Source organism: Nycticebus coucang, chromosome 3 (genome assembly GCF_027406575.1).
Source record: "Nycticebus coucang isolate mNycCou1 chromosome 3, mNycCou1.pri, whole genome shotgun sequence".
Lineage (NCBI taxonomy): Eukaryota > Metazoa > Chordata > Mammalia > Primates > Lorisidae > Nycticebus > Nycticebus coucang.
The window spans coordinates 58018202-58041700 of NC_069782.1; positions in this window are offsets into that span (position 1 = coordinate 58018202).

A 23499-nucleotide genomic window follows, 5' to 3' on the forward strand; every position below is an offset into this window, starting at 1 on the left:
GGCCCCAGTCTGAGCTGCTGAGCCAGACGGAGCTAATAGTGTTTGGCTGTGGGCCACAGGGAGCCATTGTGAGAAATCTGCCCCGGCAAGCTCCGCCCTCAATGTCGCAGAGCTAGAATCGGGTGGGAGCTGGTAACACAGCACTGAGAAGCCTAAGGGTGGGGTCTGAGCTGCCTTGCAGCCCTAACCCTCAAGGGCAGAGTGAGACTGGTTTTGGCACACTGAGTAAGTGGATAGCCACTTCAGGACTGATTCCAGCGACAAGCACTTTCCTGGGAAGGCTTCTGCTCAGCAAGTGACAAGCACTTTCCTGGGAAGGCTTCTGCTCAGCAATTTTACAAGTTCAAAGTGCCTTTTAAGTGGGCTGAAGAGAGATTTAGGGTGTCTACCTGCTGAGGTTTGAGAAATCAGCAGCCTCCAGTCGTATCAGAACTGCAATTAACATCTCATACCTCAGAAGACCACATGTTGCACAGACAATATTCAACAACATATACATACTGCTTTGTTTCTGGTTGTGTTTTGTTTCCTTTTTTTTTTTCCTTTGGTTTGGTTGGGTTTTTTTGTTTATTTTGATGTTGTTGATGTTGTTTTGTTTTTTAATTTCAACCTTTTCCATACAGATATTTTTTCTTTCTCAATTTTTCTAGTTTAATTATAATTTCCCATTGCTGCCTTTTTTAATAACTAGAATTACATTTTTGCTACTGTTTCTACCACTATTATTTGGTTTTTCATCCAATTTTATCCCATAAAGTTTTCTGTTTGCTTGTTTTGGTTTGATTTATAGCATTTCTGTCTTTCCTCTCTACTTGGTGGAGGTGGGGTACTGTGTCGGATCAGGTTAGCAAAGAGCTGCTGACCTCAAGGGAACCACATAAATGGGAACCCCCAGAAGGTAGTTTAATTTTAAGGTTGTGTCAAAGAACCCTGCTGTACACCTATATTGCTCTGTCTCCCTATTTCTGTGCCTCTCTTCTGTTTGTCAATATTCTTTTTTTTTTTTTTTTTGTTGGGGATTCATTGAGGGTACAATAAGCCAGGTTACACTGATTGCAATTGTTAGGTAAAGTCCCTCTTGCAATCATGTCTTGCCCCCATAAAGTGTGACACACACCAAGGCCCCACCCCCCTCCCTCCTTCCCTCTTTCTGTTTCCCCCCCATAACCATTATTGTCATTAATTGTCCTCATATCAAAATTGAGTACATAGGATTCATGCTTCTCCATTCTTGTGATGCTTTACTAAGAATAATGTCTTCCACTTCCATCCAGGTTAATACAAAGGATGTAAAGTCTCCATTTTCTTTAATAGCTCAATAGTATTTGATTCATGAGTGATTTATTTTATCTGTTTCCTTGCCCTAATTTTCCTTTCACTTCCTCTTGCTCTTTAAGTTCTCGTGCCTGTGGACTAAGGGTTAGATGAGTCCTTTTGATACAGGACCAGAAGGGTGAGAAGGTTGAAGAGCAAGAAAGGAATGAAAGAAAGGAGGACTGATTGAAAAGAAAAAAAATAGAGAAAGGAGAGAGGATGGGTAAAAAGAATATTGACAGAAGACGGAAGTGAAGCGAGGACAAAATGGTCTCACTTTTGCTCTGGGTGGTTTCGAACCTGACTTCAAGCAATCCTTCTGCCACTGCCTCCCAAAGTGCTAGGATTAAAGGCATGAGCTACTGTACCCAGCAAATACTCAGGTAATGTGCCCAGCACTGAGAGAACAGGTAGGAATAAGACAGTTCCTACACTGAGGAGCTCATGGTCTTGGCGCAAGGGAGGGAAGAAATAGACTTTACTTCAGGGGGGCAGAGCAAGATGGCAGCCGAGTAACAGCTCCCTTGCATCTGGGCACCGTGAGTCTGGGGAGATAGGATCCAGGCATCTCTGGCTGGTGGGATCTGCCTATCATCACTCCTGAGAGGATAAAGGGAGTCAGCGAGAGACTTCTGGACCCCAAGAGGAGGACTACAACAGTGGAAAACCGTCCACAGGCACGAGAGCAAAAGGAAGTGAAAGGATAATTAGGGCAAGGAAAAAGATAAAAGAAATCACTCATGAGGAAGAATCAGCAGAAAACTCCAGGCAACATGAAGAACCAGTCCAGAACAACCCTGCCAAGGGAAAATGAGGTAGCTACTGCAGAGGATTCTACCTATAAAGACATGTTAGGAATGACAGAAAGGGAATTTAGAATACACATGATGAAAACAATGAAAGAAATGATGGAAACAATGAAGGAAACTGCTAATAAAGTGGAAAATAACCAAAAGGAAATCCAAAAACAGAATGAAATAAGACATGAACGATACAAAGAATATAAAAAGGATATAGCAGAGCTGAAGGAACTGAAACAGTCAATTAGGGAACTTAAAGATGCAATGGAAAGTATCAGCAACAGGTTAGACCATGCAGAAGAAAGAATTTCAGAGGTAGAAGACAAAGTTTTCGAGATAACTCAGATAGTAAAAGAGGCAGAAAAGAAGGGAGAGAAAGCAGAATGTTCACTGTCAGACTTATGGGACTCTATGAAGCATTCCAACATACGAGTTATAGGAATCCCAGAAGGGGAAGAAGAATGCTCCAGAGGAATAGAAGCCATACTAGAGAATATTATAAAAGAAAATTTCCCAAATATCACCAAAGATTCTGACACACTGCTTTCAGAGGGATATCGGACCCCAGGTCACCTCAACTCTAACCGAGCTTCTCCAAGACACATTGTGATGAACCTGTCCAAAGTCAAGACAAAAGAAAAGATTCTGCAAGCTGCCAGGAGTAAGCGCCAGTTGACTTACAGGGGCAAATCCATCAGAGTGACTGCAGACTTCTCTAATGAAACTTTCCAAGCAAGAAGACAATGGTCATCTACCTTTAATCTACTTAAACAGAACAATTTCCAGCCCAGAATTCTGTACCCTGCTAAGCTAAGCTTCAAAATTGACAGACAAATCAAATCATTTACGGATATACAAACATTGAGGAAATTCGCCACAACAAGACCAGCTCTACAGGAAATACTTCAACCTGTTCTGCACACTGACCACCAACAATGGATCAGCAGCAAAGTAAGAACTCAGAAATTAAAGGACAGAACCTAACCTCCACACTGATGCAAAAGATAAAACTAAGCAAAGGACTCTCACAAAATAAGACGAATAGAATACTACCACACTTATCAATTATCTCAAAAATGTTAATGGCTTGAATTCCCCCACTGAAGTGACACAGATTGGCTGACTGGATTAAAAAACACAAGCCATCCATTTGCTGTCTGCAAGAAACACACCTGGCTTCAAAAGACAAATTAAAGCTCCGAGTCAAGGGTTGGAAGACAATTTTTCAGGCAAATGGAATTCAGAACAAAAGAGGAGTTGCAATCTTATTTTCAGATTCATATGGATTTAAAGCAATTAAAATAAAAAAAACAAAGATAGTAACTTTATATTGGTCAAGGGAAAAATACAACAAGATGATGTTTCAATTCTAAGTATTTATGCACCCAATTTAAATGCTCCCAGATTCTTGCAACAGACCTTACTCAGTCTGAGCAATATGATATCTGATAATACCATAATAACAGAGGACTTTAACATTCCTCTTACAGAGCTGGACAGATTCTCTAAACAGAAATTAAACAATGATATAAGAGATTTAAATGAGACCCTAGAGCAACTGTGCTTAATAGATGCGTATAGAAACCTCCATCCCACAGATAAAGAATATACATTCTTCTCATCACCACATGGAACATTCTCCAAAATTGATCATATCCTGGGACACAAAACAAATATCAACAGAATCAAAAGAATTGAAATTTTACCTTGTATCTTCTCAGACCATAAGGCACTAAAGGTGGAACTCAACTCTAACACAAACGCTCAACCCCACACAAAGGCATGGAAATTAAACAATCTTCTGTTAAATAACAGATGGGTTCAGGAAGAAATAAAACAGGAAATCATTAACTTACTTGAGCATAACAACAATGAAGACATAAGCTACCAAAACCTGTGGGATACTTCAAAAGCAGTTTTGAGAGGAAAATTCATCGCTTTAGATGCCTACATTCGAAAAACAGAAAGAGAGCACATCAACAATCTCACAAGCCATCTTATGGAATTGGAAAAAGGAGAACAATCGAAGCCTAAACTCAGTAGAAGGAAAGAAATATCCAAAATCAAATCAGAGATCAATGAAATTGAAAACAAACTTAATGAAACAAGGACTTGGTTTTTTGAAAAAATAAGTAAAATAGATAAACCATTGGCCAGACTAACGAGAAATAGAAAAGTAAAATCTCTAGTAACCTCATCAGAAATGATAAAGGGCAAATAACAACTGATCCCACAGAGATACAAGAGATCATCTCTGAACACTACCAGAAACTCTATGCCCAGAAATTTGACAATCTGAAGGAAATGGATCAATACTTCGAATCACACCCTCTCCCTAGACTCAGCCAGGAAGAAATAGAGCTCCTGAACAGACCAATTTCAAGCACTGAGATCAAAGAAACAATAAAAAATCTTCCAACCAAAAAATGCCCTGGTCCAGATGGCTTCCCTCCAGAATTCTATCAAACCTGCAAGGAAGAGCTTATTCCTGTACTGCAGAAATTATTCCAAAAAATTGAGGAAGAAGGAATCTTCCCCAACACATTCTATGAAGCAAACATCACCCTGATACCAAAACCAGGAAAAGACCCAAACAAAAAGGAGAATTTCAGACCAATCTCACCCATGAATATAGATGCGAAAATTCTCAACAAAATCCTAGCCAATAGATTACAGCTTATCATCAAAAAAGTCATTCATCATGATCAAGTAGGCTTCATCCCAAGGATGCAAGGCTGGTTTAACATACTCAAGTCTATAAACGTTATCCACCATATTAAGAGAGGCAAAAATAAAGATCACATGATCCTCTCAACAGATGCAGAAAAAGCATTTGATAAAATCCAGCATCCTTTTCTAATTAGAACACTGAAGAGGATAGGCATAGGTGGCACATTTCTAAAACTGATTGAAGCTATCTATGACAAACCCACAGTTAATATTTTACTAAATGGAGTAAAACTGAAAGCTTTTCGTCTTAGAACTGGAACGAGACAAGGTTTTCCTCTGTCACCTTTACTATTCAACATGGTGCTGGAAGTTCTACCCAATACAAATAGGCAAGACAAGGAAATAAAGGGAATACAAATGGGAGCAGAGGAGGTCAAACTCTCCCTCTTTGCTGAAGACATGATCTTATACTTAGAGAACCCCAAAGACTCAACCAAAAGACTCCTAGAAGTCATCAAAAAATACAGTAATGTTTCAGGATATAAAATCAATGTCCACAAGTCAGTAGCCTTTGTGTACACCAGTAACTGTGAAGATGAGAAGCTAAATAAGGACACAACTCCCTTCACCATAGTTTCAAAGAAAATGAAATACCTATAAATATACCTAATGTAGGAGGTGAGGGACCTCTATAAAGAAAACTATGAAATCCTCAGAAAGGAAATAGCAGAGGATATTAACAAATGGAAGAACATACCATGCTCATGGATGGGAAGAATCAACATTGTTAAAACATCTATACTTCCCAAAGCAATCTACCTATTCAATGCCATTCCTATCAAAATACCAACATCGTACTTTCAAGATTTGGAAAAAATGATTCTGCATTTTGTATGGAACCGGAAAAAACCCCATATAGCTAAGGCAGTTCTCTGTAACAAAAATAAAGCTGGGGGCATCAGCATACCAGATTTTAGTCTGTACTACAAAGCCATAGTGCTCAAGACAGCATGGTACCTGCACAAAAACAAAGACACAGACACTTGGAATCAAATTGAAAACCAAGAAATGAAACTAACATCTTACAACCACCTAATCTTTGATAAACCAAACAAGAACATACCTTGGGGGAAAGACTCCCTATTCAATAAATGGTGTTGGGAGAACTGGATGTCTACTTGTAAAAGACTGAAACTGGACCCACACCTTTCCCCACTCACAAAAATTGATTCAAAATGGGTAAAGGACTTAAATTTAAGGCATGATACAATAAAAATCCTCAAAGAAAGCATAGGAAAAACACTGGAAGATATTGGCCTGGGGAAAGACTTCATGAAGAAGACTGCCATGCAATTGCATCAACAACAAAAATAAACAAATGGGACTTCATTAAACTGAAAAGCTTCTGTACAGCTAAGGAGACAATAACCAAAGCAAAGAGACAACCTACACAATGGGAAAGGATATTTGCATATTTTCAATCAGACAAAAGCTTGATAACTAGGATCTATAGAGAACTCAAATTAATCCACATGAAAAAAGCCAACAATCCCTTATATCTATGGGCAAGAGACATGAATAGAACTTTCTCTAAAGACGACAGATGAATGGCTAACAAACACATGAAAAAATGTTCATCATCTCTATATATTAGAGAAATGCAAATCAAAACAACCCTGAGATATCATCTAACCCCAGTGAGAATGGCCCACATCACAAAATCTCAAAACTGCAGATGCTGGCGTGGATGTGGAGAGAAGGGAACACTTTTACACTGCTGGTGGGACTGCAAACTAGTACAACCTTTCTGGAAGGAAGTATGGAGAAACCTCAAAGCACTCAAGCTAGACCTCCCATTTGATCCTGCAATTCCATTACTGGGCATCTACCCAGAAGGAAAAAAACCCTTTTATCAGAAGGACACTTGTACTAGACTGTTTATTGCAGCTCCATTTACAATTTCCAAAATGTGGAAACAGCCTAAATGCCCACCAACCCAGGAATGGTTTAATAAGCTGTGGTATATGTATACCATGGAATACTATTGAGCTATTAAAGAAAATGGAGACTTTACATCCTTTGTATTAACCTGGATGGAAGTGGAAGACGTTATTCTTAGTAAAGCATCACAAGAATGGAGAAGCATGAATTCTATGTACTCTTTTGATATGGGGACAATTAATGACAATTAAGTTTATGGGGGGGCAGGAAGAGCAGAAAGAGGGATGGAGGGAAGGGGTGGGGCTTTGGTGTGTGTCACACTTTCTGGGGGCAAGACATGATTGCAAGAGGGACTTTGCCTAACAATTGCAATCAATGTAACCTGGCTTATTGTACCCTCAATGAATCCTCAACAATAAAAAAAATAATAATAATAATAATGAAAATTTAAAAATTAAAAAAAATACATTACTGGGATTTGCTCAAACTAAAAAGCTTCTGCACTGGGAAGAACACAGTAAATAAAGCAAGCAGACAGCCCTCAGAATGGGAGAGGATATGTAAAGTTTATGTTTCTGACAAAGGTCTGATAACCAGATCTCAGAGAACTCAGAGAACAGAGAACTCAAACTTATAAGAAAAGAACAAGTGATCCCATTTCATTGTTGGCAAGAGACATGAACAGAAGCTTCTCTGAAGAAGACAGGCACATGGCCTACAGACACATGAAAAAATGCTCACCATCTTTAATCATCAGAGAAATTCAAATCAAAACCACTCTGACATATCATCTAACTCCAGTAAAATTAGCCCACATATCTATTCTAAATCTACCAATGTTGACGTGGATTTGGAGAAAAGGGAAGACTTCTGCACTGACGGTGGGAATGCAAGCTAATTTGTTCCCTTTGGAACAAAGTTTGGAGAACACTCAGGGATCTAAAAGTAGACCTGTCATTTGGTCCTGCTATTCCTCTACTAGGTATATATCCAAAAGACCAAAAATCACTTTATAACAAAGATATTTGCACCAGATTGTTCATTGCAGCTCAATTCATAATTCCCAAGTCATGGAAGAAGCCCAAGTGCCCATCAACCCATGAATGGATTAATAGATTGTGGTATATGTATACCATGGAATATTATGCAGCATTTAAAAAAGAAGAAGACTTTACCTCTTTTATGTTTACATGGATGGACCTGGAACATATTATTCTTAGTAAAGTATCTCAAGAATGGAAGAGAAAGTATCCAATGTACTCAGTACTTTTATAAAACCAATTTATAATTATTCAGACTTTTTTATGAAATATAGAGCACAACTATAGCCCAGGATGAAGGAGAGAATTGGAGAGGACGGGGAGGGTAGGGGGAAGGTTTGATGGAGGGAGGGTAAGAGTGCGACCACACCTATCGAGCATATTGCAAGGGTACAGGTCAAATCTATCAAGTATAGAACATAAACATCTTAACATAATAATTAAGTAAATGAAGTGAAAGCTATATTAATTAATTTGATGTAAGCACTCCATATTGTATAAAAAATCAACACATTGTACCCCACAAATGCATGAATGTATTCATGATCAATGTGTATATGACTTAATAAAAGGAAAAGAAAACAATAGCATAGAACAAATAAATATTTGACAAGAAACTGAATTCAGATGGAGATATCATTTTTAACTCTTGCAAAGAGAAATTCTATTTTAAAATAATAATATCAGGTTTTGTTAAGTGAAAATGGAAATAGCAATCTTATATATTGTCAGAGAAAAGGTAACATGTGTAAGTTAATTATGTGGGGAGAGAGAACAGAGTCAGAATGCAAGAGCATGGTTCTGTAATTAAAGACAATGAAACATGCAAACATCTAGTTAGTCCATGGGGGAGAGGGGCAGATAAAAAGAAAGAAAAAAGTAAAGCACAAATACACTCACAGAAAACCAGAAAAAATCTTCATGACACATAAAGGAAACATTGTAAATTAATAGAGATTATTGTGTACAAGTGGATGTTAAAATGTGAAACTCATGGAAATGGACATTTTTTTCCAAGGAACTATATGTCAACTCCAAGAAAACAGAATGCAGCAATAATGGAAATTAGGTAGACAAGAAATTGTCACCAACATCACACATATGTGGTCCACCCAGCTGGTATAAAAGGCTACCGCTTGGTGTGAGGAAGATCTACTCATTTTGGACGCCTTGAACCTGCACACAGCTGGTTCCTGACAACATTTCACTCTGATCAAGCAGAATAGTAGCTTTTTCTCTCTGAGCTAAAATATTATTGCCTTCTTAGGAGTCCTAAAAACAGCCACTCCCTCCTTATAGGGATGCTTCTCCTTTCGCACCTTTGCATTCCTGTGATAATTGCTGTCCTTGGCTCTCAGATCAAACATTACATCCTCAGAGAAGTTTTCCCTGAGCACCCCCTACCCTGGCCCACCTGGTACAGTCTCCCCAAGTCCATGCCTCACTAGTCTTCTGTGTATTCTTCATGCATGAATCATAGCTTTTGCATTTACCTGTGGAATTATTTTATTCAGCACTGATTCATAAACCACATATGTCTAGATCACATCTGAGAAAATCATACTTTATTCTGGTTTCCCCAGGGCTTTGTACCCAAAGAGCATTGAAAGCTGAATGATGGTTGAGACCAAACTGGATTGTATATAACACAAACAAGAAATCTACAAATTAATCTCATATTGACAAAACATGCAAAAGCCTGAAAGGGGAGTACAATGAAGTTATCTGACTGATAAAATCATACACTCCATTACTAATAAATGTTCATCATATTAACAGAAAAAATAATTAATATTTGATAACAATATAATATATATATAATTTATATATAATATAAAGTGGATAACAAATTATAGGCATGAACAGAGCAATGCAGAAAAATATCATAGTTTTAACATGAACTAACATTAATTTAATAAAATTTAATAGTCACTGAAAGGAAGGGAACAAAATAGAATTTCAGTCATGTAGAAAAGAAGGATACTGCTAACTGTGTTAAACCAAATTTTAAACCAAGATCTACCATTAAACCCTTTAAAAAACAACAAACAAAAAGCAGAGAGAAAATATTCCAACTGTTATCATTATTATTGAACATTGTTTCTAGTCATTCAAAAGAAATGCCATAAGAAGAGAAAAGTAAATGAGATGTGAAAACAGAAAACCAAACCCAAAATTGGTCAGTATCAGATACTGTTAGACTGATGGCTTAAAACACTAATTAACTTCCACTTAAACACAACTACAATAAATCAGGGTGATCTGCTTTCTGACATATGTGCAAACAATCATTAGACAAAGTAAGAGAAAAAAATTCCTTTTCATAACTGCAATAATAATGCAGATAAGATCTAGTGCAGAGTGGTACATACGTGTTGAATCTTAGTACATACATGTTGAATTGAAGGGTGTCTACAATCTAATAGACACTGATGATGAAGCAGGTGGGATGGAGAACCAAGTGCTTTGCTAGGGCATAGGTCCTCAAACTTTAGCATGCATTAGAATTACCTGGAGGGCTTATGAAACCTGATCACAGGCTGGGCTTGATGACTCAAACCTGTATTCCCCGGCCAGAAGGCTTGCTTGAGGCCTAGGAGTTCAAGACTAGCTTGGGCAATATAGTGAGACCCCAATCTCTACAAAAAAATAATAATAATAATTAGCTGGGCATGTGCACCTGTAGCCCTAACTACTTGGGAAGCTGAGGAATGCTTGAACTCAGAGGAGTTCAAGGTTACAGTGAGCTACAAAAATTCCACTGCACTACAAACTGGGCACTGGACAACATAAAACAAGGCAAAACACATTGATTGATTGGCCCCATCCCCAGTTTCTAACAGCAGGTCTTGGGTGTGGCATGAGACTCTGCATTTTTAACAAGCTCCCAGGTGATACTACTGTTGCTGCTTCAAAAATCTCACCATGAGAACTACTATAGTAAGGATAAATGAGGAAGAGTGTTTGACAGTGGGTTGGAAACTCATGAGAAAGATATACTTGAGGGAATGCTAATTCCTGCTGACAATGAGAAAGCCACTAGTTTCCAGAATGAAGGGGCACAAGAGCCAGAGGTGACAGAAAACAATTGCGACAGAATCAAGAAAAGGCTTATATAATGAGGGAAATTAACTCCAGCAACTAAAAAAAATCATCATAGGATATTGACTATGAATTGCGTTACCTCCACCTGTTTCTTTCTACACTGTTTTAAAAACCTTCCCCTTATCTAAGAGCTTGCTTGCATCAGTGCAAAAATGCAAAGCTGAAACTGAGCTATATGAGAACTCAGGATCCTTGAAGGGGTTTGTGAAAGATGAGGGAAGTGTCCTTGACCTATCCAGAATTTCTAATGCCTCTAAGTTTGCCTGAATTATATTTTTCTAAGAAACTGTCCTTCAGGTTTTAAAATTCACATGACTAAAAGAGTTCAGTATATCATCAGCTTTAAATTCTGCTCAATATGTAAGATGAATCCATGTAATTTCTTAATATAAGAACATAGTGGCTCCTCTATTGCTCCTATAATAGACTTTCTCAAGATGGATTTTTTTTTCAACAACCTTGTCAAATAAATTTGACTTACTATCTCATGAATTTAGATTCTTGTGTTTTATTCTTTATGAATTCTTTAGGATTACTTTGCCTTTTTTCTAACCTATTGACCAGAAAGCTTAGTTTGATGATTCTCCTCTTTTCTTTTTCTTAAAAATAATCATTTAAATATACATATTTTCCCACATGAAGTATGGCTTTAGCTTTATCCAATAATTTTTGTTAAGTAATAATTTCATTATTATTCAATTTTAAGAGCAATCTAAAAGTTATAATCTACTATTTGACTCATGTTATTTAAAAATTAGGAAACTTGAGGGGGAGACAAGATGGCTGACTGAAGCCAGCATTCCACAGAGGCTCCAATCCACTAGGAGAGTTAAAGGACAAAAATTCAGCAATTAACCTGGTGGATTTGAGCTGCACTAAGAGAGAAGGTTGAGAACGCATATCAACCCCGCTGAGGCGAGCTGCAACCACAAGGATAGAAACAAAAGCTGAGTATCTGTTTCACTAGGGTGGAAGAGAAACCAGCTGAAAACAAGACAGAACAACTTAGCCCCCACCACACCACACAGGGCCCCAGTTCCTCAGGCCACAACACTGTACAGGCCCTCGACAAAGCCCCAGGGGAAAAAAATCAAAGGGAGTAAAACAACCATGGGGCGGAATCAGCAGAAAAACTCTGGTAACATGAATAACCAGAATAGATCAACCCCCCCAAGGAAAGATATGGCAGATGTAATTGAAGATCCCATTCATAAACAACTGGCTGAGATGTCAGAAATCGAATTCAGAATTTGGATTACAGACAAAATTAACAAAGCAGAATTAGGAATTCGAGGAGAAATTCAAAAGTTGTCTCAAGAATTTAACGAATTTAAAGACAAAACCACAAAAGACTTAGACACACTGAAGCAAGAATTTGCAGCCCTCAAGGATATGGAAAATACAGTAGAATCCCTCAGCAACAGAATGGAACAAGCAGAAGAAAGGATTTCTGACATTGAAGATAAAGCTTTGAATGCTCCCAAACTCTCAAGGAGGAAGAGAAATGGAGAGCAAAAATGGATCATTCTCTCCGAGAGCTCTGGAATAATTCGAAGAAGGCGAATATCCTAATCATACGACTTCCAGAAACAGATGAAGTGGCCTCGCAGGGCTTCTGCATGAAATTATGAAAGAGAATTTTCCAGACATGCCTAGAGATTCTGAAATTCAGATAGCAGACAGCTTCAGAACCCCAACACGATTCAACCCCAATAAGACATCCCCCAGGCATATGATAATTAACTTCACTAAAGTTAATATGAAGGAGAAAATCCTCAAAGCTTTTTCTCTGCCAGGAGAAAGAAAACCATTACCTTCAAAGGCAAGAATATTAGAATGACTGCAGATCTCTCTGCTGAAACTTTTCAAGCCAGAAGAGGGTGGTCACCAACTTTTAATCTCCTAAAGCAAAATAACTTTCAACTGCAGAACTTGTATGCAGCTAAACTGAGTTTCATTTATCATGGAGAAATTAAATACTTTCATGACATTCATATGTTAAAGAAATTTGCGATAACCAAACCAGCTCTTCAGGATATTCTCAGACCTATCCTCCATAATGACCAACCCAATCCTATACCACAAAAGTAAACTCACTCAGAAACTTCAGATCAAACTCCAATTTCCACACTGGCAAAAGGATTAAAAATGCCCACTGGACTTTTGACAAACACAATACCCAAAACTTCACCAGACTTATCAATATTCTCCATTAATGTGAACAGCATAAACTGTCCTCTAAAGAGGCATAGGTTAGCTGACTGGATACAAAAACTCAGGCCAGATATTTGTTGCATACAAGAGTCACATCTTAACTTAAAAGACAAATACAGATGCAGGGTGAAAGGATGGTCATCCATATTTCAGGCAAATGGTAATCAGAGAAAAGCCAGTGTTACAATTTTATTTGCAGATACAATAGGCTTTAAACCAACAAATGTAAGGAAGGACAAGAATGGTCACTTCATATTTGTTAAGGGTATTAAGATCTCTCAATATGATGAGATCTCAATTATTAATATATATGCACCCATCCAGAATGCACTTCAATTTATAAGAGAAAATCTAACAGACATGAGCAACTTGATTTCCTCCAGATCCATAATAGTCGGAGATTTCAACACTCCTTTGGCAGTGTTGGATCGATCCTCCAACAAGAAGCTGAGCAAAGAAATCTTAGATTTAAACCTAACCATTTAACATTTGGATTTAGCAGACATCTACAGAACATTTCATCCCAACAAAACTGAATACACATACTTCTCATCAGCTCATGGAACTTACTCTAAAATCGATCACATCTTAGGTCACAAGTCTAACCTCAGTAAATTTAAAGGAATAGAAATTATTCCATGCATCTTCTCGGACCACCATAAAATAAAACTTGAGCTGAGTAACAACAGGAATCTGTATACTCATACAAAAACATGGAAGTTAAATAACCTTATGCTGAATGATAGCTGGGGCAGAGATGAGATTAAGAAAGAAATCGCCAATTTTTTGGAACAAAACAACAATGAAGACACGAACTATCAGAACCTCTGGGACACGGCAAAGGCAGTTCTAAGAGGGAAATTTATAGCACTGCAAGCCTTCCTCAAGAGAACGGAAAGAGAGGAAGTTAACAACTTAATGGGACATCTCAAGCAACTGGAAAAGGAAGAAACTTCCAACCCCAAACCCAGTAGAAGAAAAGAAATAACCAAAAAATTAGAGCAGAATTAAATGAAATTGAAAACAAAAGAATAATACAACAGATCAATAAATCAAAAACCTGGTTTTTCGGGGCAGCGCGTGTGGCTCAAAGGAGTAGGGTGCCTGCCCCGTATCTTAGAGGTGGTGAGTTCAAGCCCAGCCCCAGGCAAAAAAAAAAAAAAAAAGAAAAGAAAAAAACACCTTTTGGGCAGCACCTGTGGCTCAGTTGGTAAAGGCGCCAGCCCCATATACTGAGGGTGGCTGGTTCAAACCCAGCCCCAGCTGAACTGCAACCAAAAGATAGCTGGGCATTGTGGGGGGTGCCTGTGGTCCCAGCTACTCAGGAGGCTGAGGCAAGAGAATCGCTTAAGCCCAGGAGATGGAGGTTGCTGTGAGCTGTGTGAGGCCACGGCACTCTAACAAGGGCCATAAAGTGAGACTCTGTCTCTACAAAAAAAAAAAAAAAAATCTGCTTTTTCGAAAAGGTCAATAAAATAGATAAACCTTTAGCCAACCTAATCAGGAAAAAAAGAGTAAGATCTCTAATCTCATCAAACAGAAACAACAAAGACGAAATAACAACAGACTTCTCAGAAATCAAAAAAATCCTTAATGAATATTACAAGAAACTGTATTCTCAGAAATATGAAAATCTGAAGGAAATTGACAGATACTTGGAAGCATGTCACCTTCCAAGACTTAGCCAGAATCAAGTGGAAATTTTGAACAGGCCCATATCAAGTTCAGAAATAGCATCAACCATACAAAACCTCCCTAAAAGGAAAAGCACGGGACCAGATGGTTTCACGTCAGAATTCTACCAAACTTTTAAAGAGGAATTAGTACCTATATTACTCAACCTGTTCCAAAAGGTAGAAAAAGAAGGAAGACTACCTAACACGTTCTAGGAAGCAAATATCACCCTGATCCCCAAACCAGGAAAAGACCCAACAAGAAAAGAAAATTATACACCAATATCACTAATGAATATAGATGCAAAAATATTCAACAAGATCCTAACAAACAGAAACCAGCAACACATCAAACAAATTATACATCATGACCAAGTCGGTTTTATCCCAGGGTCTCAAGGCTGGTTCAATATACGTTAATCTATAAATGTAATCCAGCACATAAACAAATTAAAAAACAAAGATCATATGATTCTCTCAATTTATGCAGAAAAAGCTTTATCCAGCATCCCTTTGTGATCAGAACACTTACGAAAATCGGTATAGAAGGGACATTTCTTAAACTGATAGACACCATCTACTGCAAACCCACAGCCAATATCATATTGAATGCAGTCAAATTGGAATCATTTCCACTCAGATCAGGAACCAGACAAGGCTGCCCATTGTCTCCATTGCTTTTTAACATTGTAATGGAAGTTTTAGCCATTGCAATTAGGGAAGGAAAGGCGATCAAGGGTATCCATATAGGGTGAGAAGAGATCAAACTTTTGTTCTTCACAGATGATATGATAGTATATCTGGAAAACACTAGGGACTCTACTACAAAACTCTTAGAAGTGATCAAGGAGTACAGCAGCATCTCAGGTTACAAAATCAACATTCATAAATCAGTAGACTTTATATATACCAACAACAGTCAAGTTGAAAAAACAGTTAAAGACTATATCCCATTCACAGTAGTGCCAAAGAAGATGAAATATTTGGGAATTTATCTAAAAGGACGTGAATGATCTATATAAAGGGAACTATGAAACTCTAAGAAAAGAATAGCTGAAAATATTAACAAATGGAAAACATACCATGCTCATGGCTGGGAAGAATCAACATTGTTAAAATGTCCATACTACCCAAAGCAATATATAATTTCAATGCAATCCCTATTAAAGCTCCACTGTCATACTTTAAAGATCTTGAAAAAACAATACTTCATTTTATATGGAATCAGAAAAAACCTCGAATAGCCAAGACATTACTCAGAAATAAAAACAAAGCAGGAGGAATTACACTACCAGAACTCAGACTATACTACAAAACGATAGTGATCAAAACAGCCTGGTATTGGCACAAAAACAGAGAAGTAGATGTCTGGAACAGAATAGAGAACCAAGAATGAATTCAGCTACTCACCGTTATTTAATCTTTGACAAGCCAATTAAAAACATTCAGTGGGGAAAAGATTCCCTATTTAACAAATGGTGCTGGGTGAACTGGCTGGCAACCTGTAGAAGACTGAAACTGGACCCACACCTTTCACCATTAACTAAGACAGACTCTCACTGGATTAAAGATTTAAACTTAAGACATGAAACTATAAAAATACTAGAGGAGAGTGCAGGGAAAACCCTTGAAGAAATTGGTCTGGGCGAGTATTTTATGAGGAGGACCCCATGGGCAATTGAAGCAGCTTCAAAAATACACTACTGGGACTTGATCAAACTAGAAATCTTCTGCACAGCCAAGAACACAGTAAGTAAAGCAAGCAAACAGCCCTCAGAATGGGAGAAGATATTTGCAGGTTATGTCTCCGACAAAGGTTTAATAACCAGAATCCACAGAGAACTCAAATGCATTAGCAAGAATAGAACAAGGGATCCCATCGCAGGCTGGGCATGGGATTTGAAGAGAAACTTCTCTGAAGAAGACAGGTGCATGGCCTTCAGACATATGAAAAAATGCTCATCATCTTTAATCATCAGAGAAATGCAAATCAAAACTACTTTGAGATACCATCTAACTGCAGTGAGACTAGCCTATATCACAAAATCCCAAGACCAGAGAAGTTGGCGCGGATGTGGAGAAAAGGGAACACTTCTGCACTGCTGGTGGGAATGCAAATTAATACACTCCTTTTGGAAAGAGATATGGAGAACACTTAGAGATCTCAAAATAGATCTGCCATTCAATCCTGTAATCCCTCTACTGGGCATATACCCAGAAGACCAAAAAGCACATCATAACAAAGATATTTGTGGGCGGCACCTGTAGCTCAAGGAGTAGGGCGCCGGTCCCATATGCCGGAGGTGGCGGGTTCAAACCCAGCCCCGGCCAAAACCCACAAAAAAAAAAAAAGATATTTGTACGAGAATGTTTATTGCAGCCCAATGCATAATTGCTAAGTCATGGAAGAAGCCCAAGTGCCCATTGATCCACGAATGGATTAATAAATTGCGGTATATGTACACCATGGAATATTATGCAGCCTTAAAGAAAGATGGAGACTTTACCTCTTTCATGTTTACATGGATGGAGCTGGAACATATTCTTCTTAGTAAAGTATCTTAAGAATGGAAGAAAAAGTACCCAATGTACTCAGCTCTACTATGAAACTAAATTAGGGTTTTCACATGAAAGCTTTAACCCAGTTACAACCTAAGAATGGGGGAAGGGGGAAAGAGAGGGGAGGGAAGGGGAAGCGGGTACAGGGAAGGGGATTGATGGGATTACACCAGTGGTGCATCTTACAAGGGTATATGTGAAACTTGGTAAACGGTCTGTGAAGCTAGTGAATGATGCCCCATGATTATATCAATGTACACAGCTATGATATAACAAAACAAAAAAAATTGGAAACTTAAAATACATAACCTTTTTGTTTCCTTTAAAAAAAAATCTTCCTTTTTTTATACACAGTACTCACTAGGACAGTTCACTCAGCTGGCATTGCTCAAAAAACGTTTATACAACATTTTTCTCCCATCACTGTTGTATGCTGCAGACAGACTTACTCCCTGGGAAAGGCAGGGAGATGGAACTTGTGAAGAAGCCTTCCTAACTCACATCTCTAAGAAGCACAAGTGTGGTCTTCACCTCCTCAGGAAACTGACCAGGTGAGGGATCCTAGGGGATTATTTATAGATGTTCAAGCCCTGGGGAGGGAGGACTGATTTCTCATCATTCTTGATTAAATAAATTGTTCTGGGGATGTTGTACTCCCCAAGACATTCAGCTCCCTCAGGATAAAGAGCAAATGGCAAAAAGAAATGATGCAGTCTGATTATGTCTCAGAGAAGGCAGCTTTGGGGCCAGGTGGATCTGTCTTCCCTCTAGCCCTGCCATGGGGCCTCTTTCACTTGGAAGAACTTTTGTCACTATTTGGTTTGGCTTTAGATAAAGAGATCCTCCCTCAGAAACAGGTTTCTGCTACAAACACACCTCTCCCTGAAGTTCCAATACCTAAAATCTCAAAGTAACACTGAAGAAAATAAACATGCATCTGTCTTCAGTGAATTCTCTCTGATTGCATCAGCTACAGAAAGTAGAAAAATTTCTGTTTCAAGAGAGGGAGAGTCAACTATGTAAAATAACTCTATGAGGCCAAGTAAAATAAAGGCTGAAGAGTATCCATTGAAATTAGTGGTGTGAAAAATACAAGAAAGAGCAATTTTGGTATCATGATGGAGAGTATTTTATTTATAGTGGGTTTGAGAGAGACTGAAGAAATGAGGAAAAATTTTTTTCAACTTTTTATTGTAGTAAAATATTCATAACATAAAAATAACCATCTTATCCATTATTAAGTGAACAGTTCAGTAGTATTAAATATATCCATACTATTGTGCAACCATCACCACCAACCACCTCCACAATTCTTTTCATCATCTCAAACTGCTACTGTGTCTCCATGAAACAATAACTCCCCATTCTCCCTCACTCAAGGGCCTGATAATCTCTATTGCACAAACTATAAAACATAGAGGATAATGAACAAATGCTTGGAAATGTACAACCTCCCAAGCCTGAATCAGGAAGAAATAGAAACTCTATATAGATCAACAAATGAGTGAAAGATTGGGCAGTGCCTGTGGGCAGTGCCATATACCGAGGGTGGCAGGTTCAAACCCAGCCCTGGCCAAACTGCAACAACAACAACAAAAATAGCCAGGGATTGCGGCTGTCGCCTGAAGTCCCAGCTACTTGGAAGGCTGAGGCAGGAGAATCACTTAAACCCAAGAGTTTGAGGTTACTGTGAGCTGTGACACCATGGGACTCTATCAAGGGCAACATAGTGAGACTCTGTCTCAAAAAAAAAAAAATGAGTAAAAGATTGAAGCAGTGATTTAAAAAAAGAATTTCTCAACAAAAACAACTACTGGAGCCAGAAGAATTCACAGCCAAATTCTACCAGACCTACAAAGAAGAAATGGTAATTATCCTATAGAAATATTCCATAAGAGAATCTTACCTAATTCACTCGATGAAGCCAGTATCAACTTGACAGCAAAGCCAGTATTCAACAAGAAAACTACAGACCAATAGTCCTTATGAATATATATACAAAAATCCTCAACAAATAGTAGCAAATGAAATTCACCAGCACATTAAAAAGATAATTCATCATGATCAAGTGTGATTTATCCCAGGAATGCAAGGATGGTTCAATATGTACAAATCAATAAATGTGATTTGCCATATCACCAGAAGTAAAAACAAATACTATATGATTATCTCAATAGATGCAGAAAAAGCATTTGATAAAATTCAGCACTCCTTCCTGATAAAAACTCACAACAAATTAGGAGTAGAATGAAGGTACATCAAAATAATAAGAGCCACATATGATATACACACAGCCAATATCAAACTGAATAAGGAAAAGTTGAAAGAATTCCCTCTAAAAACTGAAACAAGATAAGGGTATCCACTGTCACCATTTATATTCAACAGAGCGCTGTAAGTCCAAGCCAGAGCAATTGGGTAAAATAAAGAAATAAACAGCAACCAAATGCGGAATGGTGAGGTCCAACAAACTGTGCTTGCCAATCATATGATCTTCTGGAAAACCATAAAGATTTCACCAAAATACTCCCAGAATTGATAAATAAATTCAGCAAAGTCTCAGGTTACAAAATCAACGCACAGAAACCTGTAGCATTTCTATATATTAATAAAAGTCAATCAGAGAATAAAAGCAAGAACTCAATACCATTTGCTATAGCTGCAAAGAGAATAAAATACCTAGACATATACTTAAACAGGGAGGTGAAAGTTCTTTACAAGGAGAACTACAAAACACTGATGAATGAAATATAGATGACACAAATGGGAAAACATCCCATGCTCATAGAATGGAACAATCAACATTGTTTAAATTTCCATAGTGCCCAAAGTGCTTTCCAGATTCAGCACGATTTCAATCAAAATACCAATGTTATTTTTCACAGATTTAGCTAAATTCATTCTAACCTTCATATGGAACCAAAAAATAGAATGCATAGCTAAAACAATCTTAAGCAAAATTAACAAATCTGGAGGCATTAGATTCCCTGACTTCAAATTATACTACAAAATAAGTGCAAAAATAAAATCATATAGCTACAACCAACTGATTTTGGGCAAAGCAGAAAAAACATACACTGGGGAAAGAATTAATGGCAATGGAAAATTGGATAGCCACATGCTGAAGAATGAAACAGGATCCATATCTCTTATCATATACAAAAATTAACTCAAAATGAATAGAACATATAAATATAAGCCATAAAGCCATTAAAATATAGAAAAATAAGAAAAACTCTTCTTGATATCAGCCCACACAAAGAATATATTACTAAATTTAAGACTAAATGGCAAATACAGCAACAATAAAAATAAATAAAATGGGGAATGCATTAACCCTGTAAATCACTTTGAGTAACATAGACAATTTAATGATATTGATTCTTCCCAGCCATGAGCATGGTAGGTTATCCTATTTGTTAACATCTTTTGGTATTTCTTTTCTCAGAATATACAACCAACATATTTTGAAGAATTTTTTAAAAACTAGTTATTTGATTTCTATGGAACCAGAAAAGAAAAAAGAAACACAAAGCCAAAGCAAATCTGTGAAATAAAAATAAATTGAGAGGCATCATATTACCAGACTTCAGGTTATACTACAAGTCTATAGTGATCAAAACAGCATGGTACTGGCATAAAAACAGAGACATAGATCTATGGAATGGAGTTGAGAACTTATAGATGAAACCAGCTTCATATCACCATCTTATCTTCAACAAATCAAACAAAATTGTTCACTTGAGAAGAGAATCCTTATATAATATATGTTGCTGAGAGAACTGAATAGTTACATGTAAAAGACTGAAACTGAACCTACACTTCTCACTACTTAACAAAAATTAACTCATGCTGAAGTTAATCAAATAATAAAAGCCCCAGAAGAAAGTGTGGAAAATAATAAAACACTGGAAATGATTTTTTAAAAAAAATAAAACCCTGGGCGGCTCCTGTGGCTCAGTCGGTAAGGCGCCGGCCCCATATACCGAGGGTGGTGGGTTCAAACCCGGCCCCGGCTGAACTGCAACCAAAAAATAGCTGGGTGTTGTGGCGGGCGCCTGTAGTCCCAGCTACTCGGGAGGCTGAGGCAAGAGAATCGCTTAAGCCCAGGAGTTGGAGGTTGCTGTGAGCTGTGTGATGCCATGGCACTCTACCGAGGGCCATAAAGTGAGACTCTGTCTCTACAAAAAAAATAAATAAATAAAAAATAAAACCCTAGAGGAAAGTATGGGAAAAACTCTTAATGACATTGGCCTTGGGAAAGAATTCATGAAGAAGATCCCATTGACAATTGGAGCAACAACAAAAATAGATAAATAGGACCCGGTCAAATTAAAAGGTTTCTGCACAGCTAAGGACACAATCAACAAAGCAAAGAGACAATAAACAAGCTTCAGAATGGGAGAAGATAGTCACATGTTATGAGTTGGACAAAAGGCTAGTGACCAGAACATACAAAGAACTCAAGCAGATCAACGAAAAGGAGCAAACAATCCCACCAATCAATGGGCAACTGACATGAAGAGAACATTTCCCAAGAAGACAGATAAATGGCCAAACAAATATATTTTTAAAATGCTCATCATTCATAATCATCAGAGAAATATGAATCAAAACCACTCTGAGATATCACCTAACACCAGTGAGAATGACCCACATCACAAGGTCCCAAAGCTGCAGATACTGGTGGGAGTGCAGACAAAGGGATAGACTGATGCACTATTGATGGGATTACAAACAAGTGCAGCCTCTTTGGAATGAGGTATGGAGAATCCTCAAAGAACTAAAAGTAGACCTTTCATTTGATCCCCCAATCCTATTACTATGTATCTACCCAGGGGAAAAACAATCATTTTACCATAAAGACATTTGCCCTCAAATGTTTATAGCAGCTCAATTCACAATTTCAAAGATGTGAAAACAACCCATGTGACCCATCAACCCATGAATGGATTAACAAACTGTAATATATATATACACCATGGAACTATTCAGCCATAAAATAAAAGATGGAGACTTTACATCTTTTTGTGTTTACCTGCATGGAATTGGAGAACATTCTTCTTAGCAAAATATCACCAGAATGAAAAAGCAAATATCCACTTTGGGGGGGTGAGACACAATTATAAGAGGATCTTTATCTAACAAATGCAATCAGGGTAACCTGGTTCTTTATACCCTCAAAAATACCCAACAATAAAAAAAGCAAATATGCAATGTACACAATACTAATATGAAACCAATATATAAATAACTACATAGCCACAGGAGAGAACACAATTGAATACAAATGGGGGGAGGCAGGAAGGTGGGAAAAGCAAAAGCAGAAGAGGGAGAGTGATTAGTAAGCTCTCACCTAATGTGCACAATGTGAGGGCATACAGCACACCCCCTGGGGAAAGGGCTCAACTGCAACCTGAACTTTACCTGACAAATGCAAACAATGTGACCTAATCATTTGTATCCTCACATTAATCTGAAATTAAAAAACATAGAGAGAGACTTTGCATCTTTTGTATTTACCTGGATGGATTTATAGAATATTTGCCTAAGTAAAGTCTCAAGAATGGAAAAGCAAGCATCCCATGTACTCAGTACTAACCTGAAACTAATGGATCAACAAATACAGGATTGTGTGAAAGGACACACTGGATCTGGGAGGAAAGGGGGGAGAAGGAGGGTGCTCAGTGGGTTCCTACCTATCAGGTGTAGTTTAGGGTATATGGCACATTTCCTGGGCTAGGGACACAACTACATCTCAGACTTTGAACTTTACCTTACAAACACAAATTATGTAACCTAATTGTATGTACCCTTACATTAGCCTGAAATTAAAAAAAAAAAAAAAAGGAATGAAAGTTATTTAACAATCTCAATCTGTGAGGGGCAATATTTGAAATAAATAAATAAATGAGACTCAGTTAATTATAAAGTTTATGCACAGCAAGGGAAAAAATCAACCGTAAATAATCTACAAAATGGGAGAAAATATTATCAAACGCTACATTGAACAAAAGAATCATATCTGGGGTGGTGCCTGTGGCTCAGTAGGTAAGGCGCCGGCCCCATATCAAGGGTGGTGGGTTCAAACCCAGCCCTGGCCAAACTGCAACCAAAAAATAACCGGGCATTGTGGAGGGCACCTGTAGTTCCAGCTACTCAGGAGGCTGAGGCAAGAGAATT